Source organism: Oncorhynchus nerka, linkage group LG20 (genome assembly GCF_034236695.1).
Source record: "Oncorhynchus nerka isolate Pitt River linkage group LG20, Oner_Uvic_2.0, whole genome shotgun sequence".
Classification (NCBI taxonomy): Eukaryota; Metazoa; Chordata; class Actinopteri; order Salmoniformes; family Salmonidae; genus Oncorhynchus; species Oncorhynchus nerka.
In genome coordinates this window covers 95,162,817-95,179,012 of record NC_088415.1, presented here as the reverse complement: position 1 = coordinate 95,179,012, position 16,196 = coordinate 95,162,817, and the positions used below count along the sequence as shown (strand labels likewise).

The 16,196-nt window shown below is 49.3% G+C and overlaps 1 pseudogene; it reads right to left on the bottom strand.

The window, feature by feature from the left end:
* Positions 1–1,989: 1,989 nt before the first annotated feature.
* LOC115117869 (casein kinase I-like) overlaps positions 1,990–16,196 on the bottom strand; it is a 58,396-nt pseudogene continuing 44,189 nt past the window's right edge.

The window sequence follows — 16,196 nt, the reverse complement described above, 5'->3', positions numbered from 1 at the left end:
GACGGGAGGGCAGAGGAGACGGAGAGGGCAGAGGGGAGACGGAGGGCGGAGGGAGACGGAGGGCAGAGGAGACGGAGGGCAGAGGAGACGGAGGGCAGAGGAGACGGAGGGCAGAGGAGACGGAGGGCGGAGGGAGAGGAGACGGAGGGCAGAGGAGAGGAGACGGAGGGCAGAGGAGACGGGAGGGCAGAGGAGACGGAGGGAGAGAGGGAGAGGAGAGAGGAGACGGAGGGCAGAGGAGACGGAGGGCAGAGGAGACGGAGGGCAGAGGAGACGGAGGGGAGAGACGGAGGGCAGAGGAGACGGAGGGCAGAGGAGACGGAGGGCAGAGGAGACGGAGGGCAGAGGAGACGGAGGGCAGAGGAGACGGAGGGCAGAGGAGACGGAGGGCAGAGGAGACGGAGGGCAGAGGAGACGGAGGGCAGAGGAGACGGAGGGCAGAGGAGACGGAGGAGACGGAGGGCAGAGGAGACGGAGGGCAGAGGAGACGGAGGGCAGAGGAGACGGAGGGCAGAGGAGACGGAGGGCAGAGGAGACGGAGGGCAGAGGAGACGGGAGGGAGGAGACGGAGGGAGGGCAGAGGAGACGGAGGGCAGAGGAGACGGAGGGCAGAGGAGACGGAGGGCAGAGGAGACGGAGGGAGAGGGCAGAGGAGAGGGGGGAGGGCAGAGGAGACGGAGGGCAGAGGAGACGGAGGGCAGAGGAGACGGAGGGCAGAGGAGACGGAGGGCAGAGGACGGAGGGAGGAGACGGAGGGCAGAGGAGACGGAGGGCAGAGGAGACGGAGGGGGAGGAGGCAGAGGAGACGGAGGGCAGAGGAGACGGAGGGCAGAGGAGACGGAGGGCAGAGGAGACGGAGGGCAGAGGAGACGGAGGGCAGAGGAGAGACGGAGGGCAGAGGAGACGGAGGGCAGAGGAGACGGGGGCAGAGGAGACGGAGGGCAGAGGAGAGGGACGGGGCAGAGGAGACGGAGGGCAGAGGAGACGGAGGGCAGAGGAGACGGAGGGCAGAGGAGACGGAGGGCAGAGGAGACGGAGGAGACGGAGAGGAGACGGAGGGCAGAGGAGACGGAGGGCAGAGGAGACGGAGGGCAGAGGAGACGGAGGGCAGAGGAGACGGAGGGCAGAGGAGACGGAGGGCAGAGGGAGACGGAGGGCAGAGGAGACGGAGGGCAGAGGAGACGGAGGGCAGACGGAGGGCAGAGGAGACGGAGGGCAGAGGAGACGGAGGGCAGAGGAGACGGAGGGCAGAGGAGACGGAGGGCGGAGAGGAGACGGAGGGCAGAGGAGACGGAGGGCAGAGGAGACGGAGGGGAGGAGACGGAGGAGACGGGAGGAGGGCAGAGGAGACATTGAGGGGAGGAGACGGAGGGCAGAGGAGACGGAGGGCAGAGGAGACGGAGGGCAGAGGAGACGGAGGGCAGAGGAGACGGAGGGCAGAGGAGACGGAGGGCAGAGGAGACGGAGGGGAGGAGACGGAGGGCAGAGGAGACGGAGGGCAGAGGAGACGGAGGGCAGAGGAGACGGAGGAGACGGACGGGGCAGAGGAGACGGAGGGCAGAGGAGACGGAGGGCAGAGGAGAGACGGAGGGAGGGCAGAGGAGACGGAGGGCAGAGGAGACGGAGGGCAGAGGAGACGGAGGGCAGAGGAGACGGAGGGCAGAGGAGACGGAGGGGAGACGGAGGGCAGAGGAGACGGAGGAGACGGAGGGGAGACGGAGGGCGGAGGAGACGGGGGGCAGAGGAGACGGAGGGCAGAGGAGACGGAGGGCAGAGGAGCAGAGGAGGAGGGCAGAGGAGACGGAGGGCAGAGGAGACGGAGGCTATAACAGCAGAGGAGACGGAGGGAGAGGAGAGGGGGGGCTAGGGGCGGGTGGACGGAGGAAGAGGGACAGAGGAAGGGGGGTGCGGGGGAAGGAGGGACAGAGGAAGGGGGGGTGCGGGGGAAGGAGGGACAGAGGAAGGACGAGGGGACGAAGGGCGTCCATCTTACTTTGTGTCGTCGGCCACCTCCACCTCGGCCGGGGCGGTGATGGGGGCGTTGGAGTGGCCCGCAGTCGGATCGTCTGTATTCAGCTCCCCATTGGTCGAACTCATCACCTGCAGGGGAGCATCATGGAAAGTTAGATGTTAGAAAATGGTGGCTTACTGTGGTCATAAATATATGTCATGTCACTAACACTAAACTACATGACCAAAAGTATGTGGACACCTGCTCCTCCAACATCTAATTCAAAAATCATGGGCATTAATATGGACTTGTTCTCTCGTTTGCTGCTATAACAGCCTCCACTCTTCTGGGAAGGCTTTCCACTAGATGTTGGAACATTGCTGCTATAACAGCCTCCACTCTTCTGAGAAGGCTTTCCACTAGATGTTGGAACATTGCTGCTATAACAGCCTCCACTCTTCTGGGAAGGCTTTCCACTAGATGTTGGAACATTGCTGCTATAACAGCCTCCACTCTTCTGGGAAGGCTTTCCACTAGATGTTGGAACATTGCTGCTATAACAGCCTCCACTCTTCTGGGAAAGCTTTCCACTAGATGTTGGAACATTGCTGCTATAACAGCCTCCACTCTTCTGAGAAGGCTTTCCACTAGATGTTGGAACATTGCTGCTATAACAGCCTCCACTCTTCTGAGAAGGCTTTCCACTAGATGTTGGAACATTGCTGCTATAACAGCCTCCACTCTTCTGAGAAGGCTTTCCACTAGATGTTGGAACATTGCTGCTATAACAGCCTCCACTCTTCTGGGAAGGCTTTCCCCTAGATGTTGGAACATTGCTGCTATAACAGCCTCCACTCTTCTGGGAAGGCTTTCCACTAGATGTTGGAACATTGCTGCTATAACAGCCTCCACTCTTCTGGGAAGGCTTTCCACTAGATGTTGGAACATTGCTGCTATAATAGCCTCCTCTCTTCTGGTAAGACTTTCCACTAGATGTTGGAACATTGCTGCTATAACAGCCTCCACTCTTCTGGGAAGGCTTTCCACTAGATGTTGGAACATTGCTGCTATAACAGCCTCCACTCTTCTGGGAAGGCTTTCCACTAGATGTTGGAACATTGCTGCTATAACAGCCTCCACTCTTCTGAGAAGGCTTTCCACTAGATGTTGGAACATTGCTGCTATAACAGCCTCCACTCTTCTGGGAAGGCTTTCCACTAGATGTTGGAACATTGCTGCTATAACAGCCTCCACTCTTCTGGGAAGGCTTTCCACTAGATGTTGGAACATTGCTGCTTTCCACTAGATGTTAACAGCCAATCCACTCTTCTGGGAAGGCTTTCCACTAGATGTTGGAACATTGCTGCTATAACAGCCTCCACTCTTCTGAGAAGGCTTTCCACTAGATGTTGGAACATTGCTGCTATAACAGCCTCCACTTTTCTGAGAAGGCTTTCCACTAGATGTTGGAACATTGCTGCTATAACAGCCTCCACTCTTCTGGGAAGGCTTTCCACTAGATGTTGGAACATTGCTGCTATAACAGCCTCCACTCTTCTGGGAAGGCTTTCCACTAGATGTTGGAACATTGCTGCTATAACAGCCTCCACTCTTCTGGGAAGGCTTTCCACTAGATGTTGGAACATTGCTGCGGGGGACTTGCTTCCATTGAGGTACTGATGTTGGGTGACTAGGCCTGGCTCGCAGTCAGCATTGATGAAGTTGAGGTCAGGGCTCTGTGCAGGCCATTCAAGTTCTTCCACACTAATCTCGACAAACCATTTCTGATGGACCTCGCTTTGTGCACGGGGGCATTGTCATTCTGAAAACAGGAAAGGGTCTTCCCCAAACTGTTGCCACAAAGTTGGAAGCACAGATTCGTCTAGAACGTCATTGTATTCTGTAGTGTTAAGATTTTCCCTTCGCTGGAACTAAGGGGCCATGAAAACAGCCCCAGACCATTATTCCTCCTCCACCAAAATTACAGTTGGCACTGTGCATTGGGGCGTTCTCCTGGCATCCGTCAAAACCCAGATTTGTCTGTCATACTGCCAGATTGTAAAGCGTGATTCATCACTCCAGAGTTTCCACTGACCCAGAGTCCAATGGCGGCAAACTTTACACCACTCCAGCCGACGCTTGGCGTTGCGCATGGTGATCTTAGGCTTGTGTGCGGCTGCTCGGCCACGGAAACCCATTTCATGAAGCTCTCGACGAACAGTTCTTGTGATGATGTTGCTTCCAGAAGCAGGTTGGAAGTCAGTAGTGAGTTGCAAATGAGTACAGATGATTTTTTCAGCACTCAGCGGTCCCTTTCTGTGAGCTTGTGTGGCCTACCACTTCGCGGCTGAGCCGTTGTTGCTCCAAGACGTTTCCACTTCACAATAACAGCACTTACAGTTGACCAGGGCAGCTCTAGCAGGGCAGAAATTTGAGGAACTGACTTGTTGGAAAGGTGGCATCCTATGACGTTGCCCATTGAAAGTCACTGAGCTCTTCAGTAAAGCCCATTCTACTGCCAATGTTTGTCTGTAGAGATTGCCTGGCACAGCTGTGGAGAAGGTGGAAAGTTTTAAGTTCCTCTGCGTACACATCACAGACAAACTGAAATGGTAGACAGACAGTGTGGTGAAGAAGGAGCAGAAGCACCTCTGCAACCTCAGGAGGCTGAAGAATTATGACAGGTGCATCAAAGCTGGGACCGAGAGACTGAAGAACAGCTTCTATCTCAAGGCCATCAGACTGTTAAAACAGCCACCACTAACTCAGAGAGGCTGCTGCCCACATTGAGACCCAATCACTGGACACTTTAAACCATGCCACTTTACTAATGTTTACATATCTTTCATTACTCATATCACACAATATATATACACACACATATATATTGTTCTTGCTCTTTTGCACCCCAGTATCTCTACTTGCACATCTGCTCATCTATTCACTCCAGTGTTTAATTGCTAAATTGTAATTATTTTGCCACAATGGCCTATTTATTGCCTTACCTCCCTTATCTCACCTCATATAGACTTTTCTATTGTGTTGTTGACTTTACGTTATTCAAGATGCATGTAAACATCATTCTAATTCAGTACATCGTTTGACATGTTTCTACTGACTGTTACGGAACTTTTGGACATTTCGTCACGTTATAGTAGACGCGCTTTGTGACTTTGGAATTGTTTACCAAACCCACTAACCAAAGTAGCTAATTGGACATAAATAACAGACATTTTCGAACAAATCAAGCATTTATTGTGGACCTGGGATTCCTAGGACTGCATTCTGATGAAGTTCATCAAAGTTAAGGAAACATTTATCATGTATTTTCTGGTTTCTGTTGACTCCAACATGGAGGCTAATTTGGCTACTGTTCTGAGGGCCGTCTCAGATTATTGCATGGGTTGCTTTTTCCGTAAACTTTAAAAAAAAAATCTGACACAGCGGTTGCATTAAGGAGAGGTATATCTATAATTCCATGTGTATAACTTGTATTATCATCTACATTTATGATGAGTATTTCTGTTGAAACAATGTGGCTCTCTGCAAAATCACTGGATGTTTTTGGAACTAGTGAATCTAACGCGCCAATGTAAACTCAGATTTTTTCAAATATGAACTTTATCAAACAAAACGTATTGTGTAACATGAAGTCCTATGAGTGTCATCTGATGAAGATAAAATGAATCACTAACCTTGAATTATCTTTATTTATGCTTTTTGTGAATGCTATATTTTGCTGGAAAATGGCTGTGCTTATTGTGGTTCGGTGGAGATTTAACAAAATCGTTTGTGGTGCTTTCGCTGAAAAGCCTATTTGAAATCGGACACTTTGGTGGGATTAACAACGAGAATAGCTTTAAAATGATATAAGACACATGTATGTTTTAGGAATTGTAATTATGAGATTTCTGTTTGAATTTGGCGCCCTCCATTTTCACTGGTAGTTGTCATATCGATCCCGGTATCGGAATTGCAGGCCGTTCAGCTAACTCCAAACGATGGGGACCGACGGCGAGCCAGACACCAGGGTATTAGTGGGACAACAGCACTAATTGCGTGCAAACTAGACTACAGGAACTGTATAACTTTAGCTAGTTGATGACAAAAAATAGCACTTTATAAAGTGAAGCAGAAGTTAACAGAGTTCCTGTCAATAGAAAAGAAGCCAGTTAATAACACCGTGAGATGGATTGGTAAAACGCTACGTTTTCTGAGGAGAGATGCTGAAAATACTAGACACGTGAAGAAGAAACCAGAGCATTGTGGGTACTATACAGACACGTTGGGCCGGTTAAGTGTGATTGAATAAGGTTTCAGCCTATAGGGAAGTGACTGAAATAGAGACCTTGTGCAAAAGAAACAACAGAAAAAGGAGCGAGGAAAGAACAGAGCAAAGAGAAAATGGAAAAGAAAGACATACAGTAGAAAGAATGAAGACAGTGTTTATCATCGAGGGACTACAACCACTGCCCAGTACCTGGACGGAGCCCCCCAGCCTATCAGCTGTTAGATGAGACCCCAGCAGCTCCCTATTGGTCACTGGAGTGGGCTGGGACTCACTTCCTTTGGGTTCTGGCGACTGGTGTGACAGCAAGGGAAGAGAGGACAGGACAAAGAGGGAGAGAGGACAGGACAAAGAGGGAGAGATGGAGGGAGGGCAAGACAAAGAGGGAGAGAGGACAGGACAAAGAGGGAGAGATGGAGGGAGGGCAAGACAAAGAGGGAGAGAGGACAGGACAAAGAGGGAGAGATGGAGGGAGGGCACGACAAAGAGGGAGAGAGGACAGGACAAAGAGGGAGAGATGGAGACAAAGAGGGAGAGAGGACAGGACAAAGAGGGAGAGATGGAGGGAGGGCAAGACAAAGAGGGAGAGAGGACAGGACAAAGAGGGAGAGATGGAGGGAGGGCACGACAAAGAGCGAGAGATGGAGGGAGGGCAAGACAAAGAGGGAGAGATGGAGGGAGGGCAAGACAAAGAGGGAGAGATGGAGGGAGGGCAAGACAAAGAGCGAGAGATGGAGGGAGGGCAAGACAAAGAGGGAGAGATGGAGGGAGGGCAAGACAAAGAGGGAGAGATGGAGGGAGGGCAAGACAAAGAGGGAGAGAGGGCAAGACAAAGAGGGAGAGAGGACAGGACAAAGAGGGAGAGATGGAGGGAGGGCAAGACAAAGAGGGAGAGATGGAGGGAGGACAGGACGAAGGGGGAGAGATGGAGGGAGGGCAAGACAAAGAGGGAGAGATGGAGGGAGGGCAAGACAAAGAGGGAGAGAGGACAGGACAAAGAGGGAGAGATGGAGGGAGGGCAAGACAAAGAGGGAGAGAGGACAGGACAAAGAGGGAGAGATGGAGGGAGGGCACGACAAAGAGGGAGAGAGGACAGGACAAAGAGGGAGAGATGGAGACAAAGAGGGAGAGAGGACAGGACAAAGAGGGAGAGATGGAGGGAGGGCAAGACAAAGAGGGAGAGAGGACAGGACAAAGAGGGAGAGATGGAGGGAGGCAACGACAAAGAGCGAGAGATGGAGGGAGGGCAAGACAAAGAGGGAGAGATGGAGGGAGGGCAAGACAAAGAGGGAGAGATGGAGGGAGGGCAAGACAAAGAGCGAGAGATGGAGGGAGGGCAAGACAAAGAGGGAGAGATGGAGGGAGGGCAAGACAAAGAGGGAGAGATGGAGGGAGGGCAAGACAAAGAGGGAGAGAGGGCAAGACAAAGAGGGAGAGAGGACAGGACAAAGAGGGAGAGATGGAGGGAGGGCAAGACAAAGAGGGAGAGATGGAGGGAGGACAGGACGAAGGGGGAGAGATGGAGGGAGGGCAAGACAAAGAGGGAGAGATGGAGGGAGGGCAAGACAAAGAGGGAGAGATGGAGGGAGGGCAAGACAAAGAGGGAGAGAGGACAGGACAAAGAGGGAGAGATGGAGGGAGGACAGGACGAAGGGGGAGAGATGGAGGGAGGGCAAGACAAAGAGGGAGAGATGGAGGGAGGGCAAGACAAAGAGGGAGAGATGGAGGGAGGACAGGACGAAGGGGGAGAGATGGAGGGAGGGCAAGACAAAGAGGGAGAGATGGAGGGAGGGCAAGACAAAGAGGGAGAGATGGAGAGAGGACAGGACAAAGAGGGAGAGATGGAGGGAGGGCACGACAAAGAGGGAGAGAGGACAGGACAAAGAGGGAGAGATGGAGGGAGGACAGGACGAAGGGGGAGAAATAAAGGGTGGAAGAAGAGAGATGGAGGAGATGGTAAAAGAGGAAGGAGAGGGAGGAGTGTAAAAGGAAAGAAACAAAACAATTCAGTTTAAAGAGGTTGTGTCTTTTCCCTCTTGTGCAGAAGCAGTTAAGACAGCTACTTAAGACAGTGCTCAACCAGAGGACACAGACAGACAGACCTGAGGGGCAGTGTGGTGACGTGGGGGGGGGGGGGGGAGAGTGCACGTGACATGCACAAACGGCTGAACAAGCTGGCTGTCAGAGACTGAAACCAGTCTGTTTCTGGTCTCTTTAATATAGCCTGGGTACCAGTCTGTTTCTGGTCTCTTTAATATAGCCTGGGTACCAGTCTGTTTCTGGTCTCTTTAATATAGCCTGGGTACCAGTCTGTTTCTGGTCAGTCTGTTTCCTGGTCTCTTTAATATAGCCTGGGTACCAGTCTGTTTCTGGTCTCTTTAATATAGCCTGGGTACCAGTCTGTTTCTGGTCTCTTTAATATAGCCTGGGTACCAGTCTGTTTCTGGTCTCTTTAATATAGCCTGGGTACCAGTCTGTTTCTGGTCTCTTTAATATAGCCTGGGTACCAGTCTGTTTCTGGTCTCTTTAATATAGCCTGGCTACAGTTATGTTCGTAACACTAAATGTCAAATTCAGCTAACGCAGAGAATGACGTGTGAAATTTGAATGAAAAAATGTTGAGCTTTTTCCCTCAGAAAATTATTCTGTCAGTTTTGCTGTAAGTCAGTCTATCAAGAGAAACTGAAGTAGCTGTTCTTCATCAAGGACTGGGTCTTCAGTGTGTGTGTGTGTGTGTGTGTGTGTGTGTGTGTGTGTGTCCTACCTGGTTTTGGTCTGCTGCGTTGCCTTGTCTCTACTGCTGGACTGTAGGAGGGTCTCACTGGGGACTGGACCAATGGGAGTAGGCTAAGGAGAGAGGTTAAAGGTCATCATTAACTAAATATCCAATAGGAGTGTACTGAGGAGAGGGGTTAAAGGCCATGATTAAAACTAAACAGCCAATAGGAGTGTACTGAGGGGTTAAAGGTCATCATTAACTAAATAGCCAATAGGACTGCACTGAGGAGAGGGGTTAAAGGTCATGATTAACTAAACAGCCAATAGGAGTGTACTGAGGGGTTAAAGGTCATCATTAACTAAACAGCCAATAGGACTGCACTGAGGAGAGGGGTTAAAGGTCATCATTAACTAAACAGCCAATAGGACTGCACTGAGGAGAGGGGTTAAAGGTCATCATTAACTAAACAGCCAATAGGACTGCACTGAGGAGAGGGGTTAAAGGTCATCATTAACTAAACAGCCAATAGGACTGCACTGAGGAGAGGGGTTAAAGGTCATCATTTAAACAGCCAATAGGACTGCACTGAGGAGAGGGGTTAAAGGTCATCATTAACTAAACAGCCAATAGGACTTCTGAGGGGTTAAAGGTCTCATTAACTCCATAAAGGTCATCATTAACTATTGTTGTTACCTTTCTGATAAACTCATCTAATTTAGTAAACACGTGAATCCCATGTACAGTGCCTTGCGAAAGTATTCGGCCCCCTTGAACTTTGCGACCTTTTGCCACATTTCAGGCTTCAAACATAAAGATATAAAAGTGTATTTTTTTTGTGAAGAATCAACAACAAGTGGGACACAATCATGAAGTGGAACGACATTTATTGGATATTTCAAACTTTTTTAACAAATCAAAAACTGAAAAATTGGGCGTGCAAAATTATTCAGCCCCTTTTACTTTCAGTGCAGCAAACTCTCTCCAGAAGTTCAGTGAGGATCTCTGAATGATCCAATGTTGACCTAAATGACTAATGATGATAAATACAATCCACCTGTGTGTAATCAAGTCTCCGTATAAATGCACCTGCACTGTGATAGTCTCAGAGGTCCGTTAAAAGCGCAGAGAGCATCATGAAGAACAAGGAACACACCAGGCAGGTCCGAGATACTGTTGTGAAGAAGTTTAAAGCCGGATTTGGATACTAAAAGATTTCCCAAGCTTTAAACATCCCAAGGAGCACTGTGCAAGCGATAATATTGAAATGGAAGGAGTATCAGACCACTGCAAATCTACCAAGACCTGGCCGTCCCTCTAAACTTTCAGCTCATACAAGGAGAAGACTGATCAGAGATGCAGCCAAGAGGCCCATGATCACTCTGGATGAACTGCAGAGATCTACAGCTGAGGTGGGAGACTCTGTCCATAGGACAACAATCAGTCGTATATTGCACAAATCTGGCCTTTATGGAAGAGTGGCAAGAAGAAAGCCATTTCTTAAAGATATCCATAAAAAGTGTCGTTTAAAGTTTGCCACAAGCCACCTGGGAGACACACCAAACATGTGGAAGAAGGTGCTCTGGTCAGATGAAACCAAAATTGAACTTTTTGGCAACAATGCAAAACGTTATGTTTGGCGTAAAAGCAACACAGCTCATCACCCTGAACACACCATCCCCACTGTCAAACATGGTGGTGGCAGCATCATGGTTTGGGCCTGCTTTTCTTCAGGAGGGACAGGGAAGATGGTTAAAATTGATGGGAAGATACAGGACCATTCTGGAAGAAAACCTGATGGAGTCTGCAAAAGACCTGAGACTGGGATGGAGATTTGTCTTCCAACAAGACAATGATCCAAAACATAAAGCAAAATCTACAATGGAATGGTTCAAAAATAAACATATCCAGGTGTTAGAATGGCCAAGTCAAAGTCCAGACCTGAATCCAATCGAGAATCTGTGGAAAGAACTGAAAACTGCTGTTCACAAATGCTCTCCATCCAACCTCACTGAGCTCGAGCTGTTTTGCAAAGAGGAATGGGAAAAAATTTCAGTCTCTCGATGTGCAAAACTGATAGAGACATACCCCAAGTGACTTACAGCTGTAATCGCAGCAAAAGGTGGCGCTACAAAGTATTAACTTTAATTTTGCACGCCCAATTTTTCAGTTTTTGATTTGTTAAAAAAGTTTGAAATATCCAATAAATGTCGTTCCACTTCATGATTGTGTCCCACTTGTTGTTGATTCTTCACAAAAAAATACAGTTTTATATCTTTATGTTTGAAGCCTGAAATGTGGCAAAAGGTTGCAAAGTTCAAGGGGGCCGAATACTTTCGCAAGGCACTGTATATCAATGATATGCATGCTGATACATGGGGCCCGTTGTCCTGCAGAGACAGAGCATTAATAGTAGAGATATGGACTGACCAGTGGCTTGCCGACCCAGTCGTACTCATATAACTCGTATATTAGGACTGAGGGGTAATACCAGGGACTGACCAGTGGCTTGCCGACCCAGTCGTACTCATATAACTCGTATATTAGGACTGAGGGGTAATACCAGGGACTGACCAGTGGCTTGCCGACCCAGTCGTACTCGTAATCAAAGATGTAGCCGTTGCTATCGAAGAGGTCGGTGAAGAGTTTCCGTAAGTAGTCGTAGTCCGGCTTCTCCAAGAAGTCCAGAGAACCCACATAACGCAGGTAGGTGGCCATCTCTTCAACAAAGAGACACATTAAATACAGGTAGTTGAAGAGTTTCAACAAGGAGAAAGACATTAAATACAGGTAGTTGGCCATCTCTTCAACAAGGAGAAAGACACATTAAATACAGGTAGGTGGCCATCTCTTCAACAAGGAGAAAGACACATTAAATACAGGTAGGTGGCCATCTCTTCAACAAGGAGAAAGACACATTAAATACAGGTAGTTGGCCATCTCTTCAACAAGGAGAACCCACATAACGCAGGTAGGTGGCCATCTCTTCAACAAGGAGAACCCACATAACGCAGGTAGGTGGCCATCTCTTCAACAAGTAGAAAGACACATTAAATACAGCTAGTTGGCCATCTCTTCAACAAGGAGAAATACACATTAAATACAGCTAGTTGGCCATCTCTTCAACAAGGAGAAAGACACATTAAATACAGGTAGGTGGCCATCTCTTCAACAAGGAGAACACATTAAATACAGGTAGTTGGCCATCTCTTCAACAAGGAGAAAAACACATTAAATACAGGTAGGAAAAACACAATGAAATACCTTTCCAATATTTCAGGTGTTACGTAGTTATTTACTCCTAACCAGCAGGATAACCTAAAGTACTGAAAGGAACTAGAAGTGGGACAGAAAGAAGCACAAAGAGAAGAGACCCAGACCTGGGAAGCTCTCACACAGCACCTCGATGGGCGTGGTTCTCTTGGTGTCTCCTATCTTCTGATAGCGCTCCTTCAGAGTGTCTGCCTGGGAGAGAGAGTGGAAGGAGGGAGGGAGGGAGGGAGAGTGGAAGGAGGGAGGGAGGGAGAGTGGAAGGAGGGAGAGTGGAAGGAGGGAGAGTGGAAGGAGGGAGAGTGGAAGAAGGGAGAGTGGAAGAAGGGAGAGAGAGTGGAAGGAAGGAGGGAGGGAGAGAGAGTGGAAGGAAGGAGGGAGGGAGAGAGAGTGGAAGGAAGGAGGGAGGGAGAGTGGAAGGAGGGAGAGTGGAAGAGAGGGAGAGTGGAAGGAGGGAGGGAGGGAGAGTGGGAGAGTGGAAGGAGGGAGGGAGATAGGGAGAGTGGAAGTAGGGAGAGAGGGAGAGTGGAAGGAGGGAGGGAGGAGAGTGGAAGGAGGGAGGGAGAGAGAGTGGAAGGAGGGAGGGAGAGAGAGTGGAAGGAGGGAGGGAGAGAGGGAGAGTGGAAGGAGGGAGAGTGGAAGAGGGAGGGAGTGGAAGGAGGGAGAGAGGGAGAGTGGAAGGAGGGAGGGAGGGAGAGTGGAAGGAGGGAGGGAGAGAGGGAGAGTGGAAGGAGGGAGGAGAGAGGGAGAGTGGAAGGAGGGAGAGAGAGAGGGAGAGTGGAAGGAGGGAGGGAGAGAGAGTGGAAGGAGGGAGGGAGAGAGGGAGAGTGGAAGGAGGGGAGGGAGAGAGGGAGGAGGAGGGGAAGGAGGGAGAGGAGAGAGGGAGGGAGAGGGGGAGAGGGAAGAGGGAGGGAGAGTGGAAGGAGGGAGGGAGAGAGGGAGAGTGGAAGGAGGGAGAGTGGAAGAGAGGGGAGAGTGGAAGGAGGGAGGAGGGAGAGTGGAAGGAGGGAGGGAGGGAGAGAGGAAGGAGGGAGGGAGAGAGGGAGAGTGGAAGGAGGAGAGAGAGAGGGAGAGTGGAAGGAGGGAGAGAGAGAGGGAGAGTGGAAGGAGGGAGGGAGAGAGGGAGAGTGGAAGGAGGGAGGAGAGGGAAGGAGGGGGGAGGGGAGTGGAAGGAGGGAGGGAGGGAGAGTGGAAGGAGGGAGGGAGGGAGAGTGGAAGGAGGGAGGGAGGGAGGGAGGAGGAGGGAAGGAGTGGAAGGAGGGGGAGGGAGAGTGGAAGGAGGGAGAGTGGAAGGAGGGAGGGAGAGAAGGGGAGGGAGGGAGGGAGAGAGGGAGGGAGGTAGTGTAAGAGATAATGTAGGTTCATTTGGATGATTAAGAGAGTCAGTACTTAGTCACGAGAAAGGTTCTGCTGCACTGGCACATGGAAACAATGCCCTGGCACGCGGAAACAACGCCCGGGCACGCGGAAACAACGCCCGGGCACGCGGAAACAACGCCCGGGCACGCGGAAACAACGCCCCGGGCACGCGGAAACAACGCCCTGGCACACGGAAACAACGCCCGGGCACGCGGAAACAACGCCCGGGCACGCGGAAACAACGCCCGGACACACGGAAACAACGCCCTGGCACGCGGAAACAACGATGTGAGATGGAGATCTGTGCCTGAAGGCTGCGTGTCTGTCTAGACTGATAAAGTAGTGAGGTCTAGTTGACAGACAGTCTGACAGTAGCGGTCCTAACATGATAGTTACTGGACCTTTGAGCAACAAAACCCACATTATCAGAAGTATGTGCCAATGCTCCGTGTGCTTTGTTTTTGCTTTGTCATTATGGGGAATTGTGGGGTATTGTGATGTCATTATGGGGTATTGTGATGTCATTATGGGGAATTGTGATGTCATTATGGGGAATTGTGTGTAGATTGATGAGGGGGAAAAAATATATGTATTTAATTAATGCATTTTAGAATAACACTCCAACTGTAAAGGTCAAGGGGTCTGAATACTTTCCAAATTTACTGGATATATAGTGTATAGACAGAGGGGACTCTGTTAGTGTGGTCTTGTTCCTGTATACTCATCGGGGGAACTGAAATTCCCCAAAAAGACGAGTAAAACAAAGAAAAATCTCCTTGGTGAGGACATTTCACATCTGCATAAGGGAAAAAGGCTACCTTAACCTTAGCGGTTTAGTTGTTAAGGTCAGTAAAACAGGTTTGTTCCTACCTTCAGGCCTTGCCAGGGCAGACTGCCTCGCAGGAAGTACATAAACATGTGACCTAGAGCTTCCAGGTCATCTCTCCTGCTTTGTTCTGCAGAGACAGGAAACACACATCTTCAAACACAGAACACATTGAACACATTGAACCAGATAAATCAAAGAATCCTTATTAACCCTGTTTCAAAGATGGGCATAGAAAATGTAATATGTTAAGAGCTCGTTGCTCAGATCCAGGTTAAACCTACTCCTGGACTTTCAACTAGCCCTGTGAAACGAACCCTAAAATACCTCAAGTTGGACAACAGAGGCGCAGTGTAAAGTTTGGGAATTTTCAACAAAACATTTTTTAAAATTTTTTAGATCAGAATTGATTAAACATGAGATTCCTCAGGCTTAACGTAAACACACACACACACACACACACACACACACACACACCTGGCTTGATGCAGTCCATCAACTTGAACTGATACTAACCATAGAGACTTCCACTGCTAATAAGGGATAGGTTAGAATTTCCTAAAACTCAGGAAGTAGATGAAGGTATCAAGGCATTGGCCGTATCCAGACCAGACCATCGCGGGATATTCAGTAATGCCGGCAATGAACACAAGGGGTGCTGTTTTCAAACCCCACTGATAGCATTGCTAACCTACAGATTACACTAACAAGTTCATGTACTGCTAACGAGACCATTTCTTTTACCTTTATATAACTAGGCAAGTCAGTTCTTATTTTCAGTGACGGCCTGGGAACAGTGGGTTAACTGCCTTGTTCAGGGGCAGAATGACAGATTTGTACCTTGTCGGCTCGGGGATTCGATCTTGCAACCTTTCGGTTACTAGTCCAACGCTCTAACCACTAGGTTACCTGCCATTGCAACACAGTTTCGCACACACACACACACACACACACACACACACACACACACACACACACACACACACACACACACACACACACACACACACAAACACAAACACACTACCAGTCAAAACATTCAAGGGATTATTTAGAAAATGTTACACATTGTAGAATAATAGTGAAGACATCAAATAACACACATGGTATCATGTAGTAACCAAAAAATAGATTCTAAATATATTTTATCTTCGAAATTCTTCAAATAGCCACCCTTTGCCTTGACAGCTTTACATACTTTTGGCATTCTCTCAACCAGCTTCATGAGGTAGTCACCTGGAATGCATTTCAATTAACAGGTGTTCCTCTCAACCAGCTTCATCAAGGCATTCTCTCAACCAGCTTCATCATTCTCTCAACCAGCTTCATCATTCTCTCAACCAGCTTCATCATTCTCTCAACCAGCTTCATCATTCTCTCAACCAGCTTCATCATTCTCTCAACCAGCTTCATCATTCTCTCAACCAGCTTCATCATTATCTCAACCAGCTTCATCAAGGCATTCTCTCAACCAGCTTCATCAAGGCATTCTCTCAACCAGCTTCATCAAGGCATTCTCTCAACCAGCTTCATCAAGGCATTCTCTCAACCAGCTTCATCAAGGCATTCTCTCAACCAGGAGGCTTCTCAGCTGTTACCAAGCGAATGTTTAATTTTGGAAAACCACTTACAGCGCATTTCAAAAAAGTATTCATACCCCTCGACTTTATCCACATTTTGTTCCGTTACAGCCTTATTCTACAAATGTATAAATAAAAACAGAAATATCACATTTACATAAGTATTCAGACCCTTTACTATGACACTCGAAATTGAGCTCAGGTGC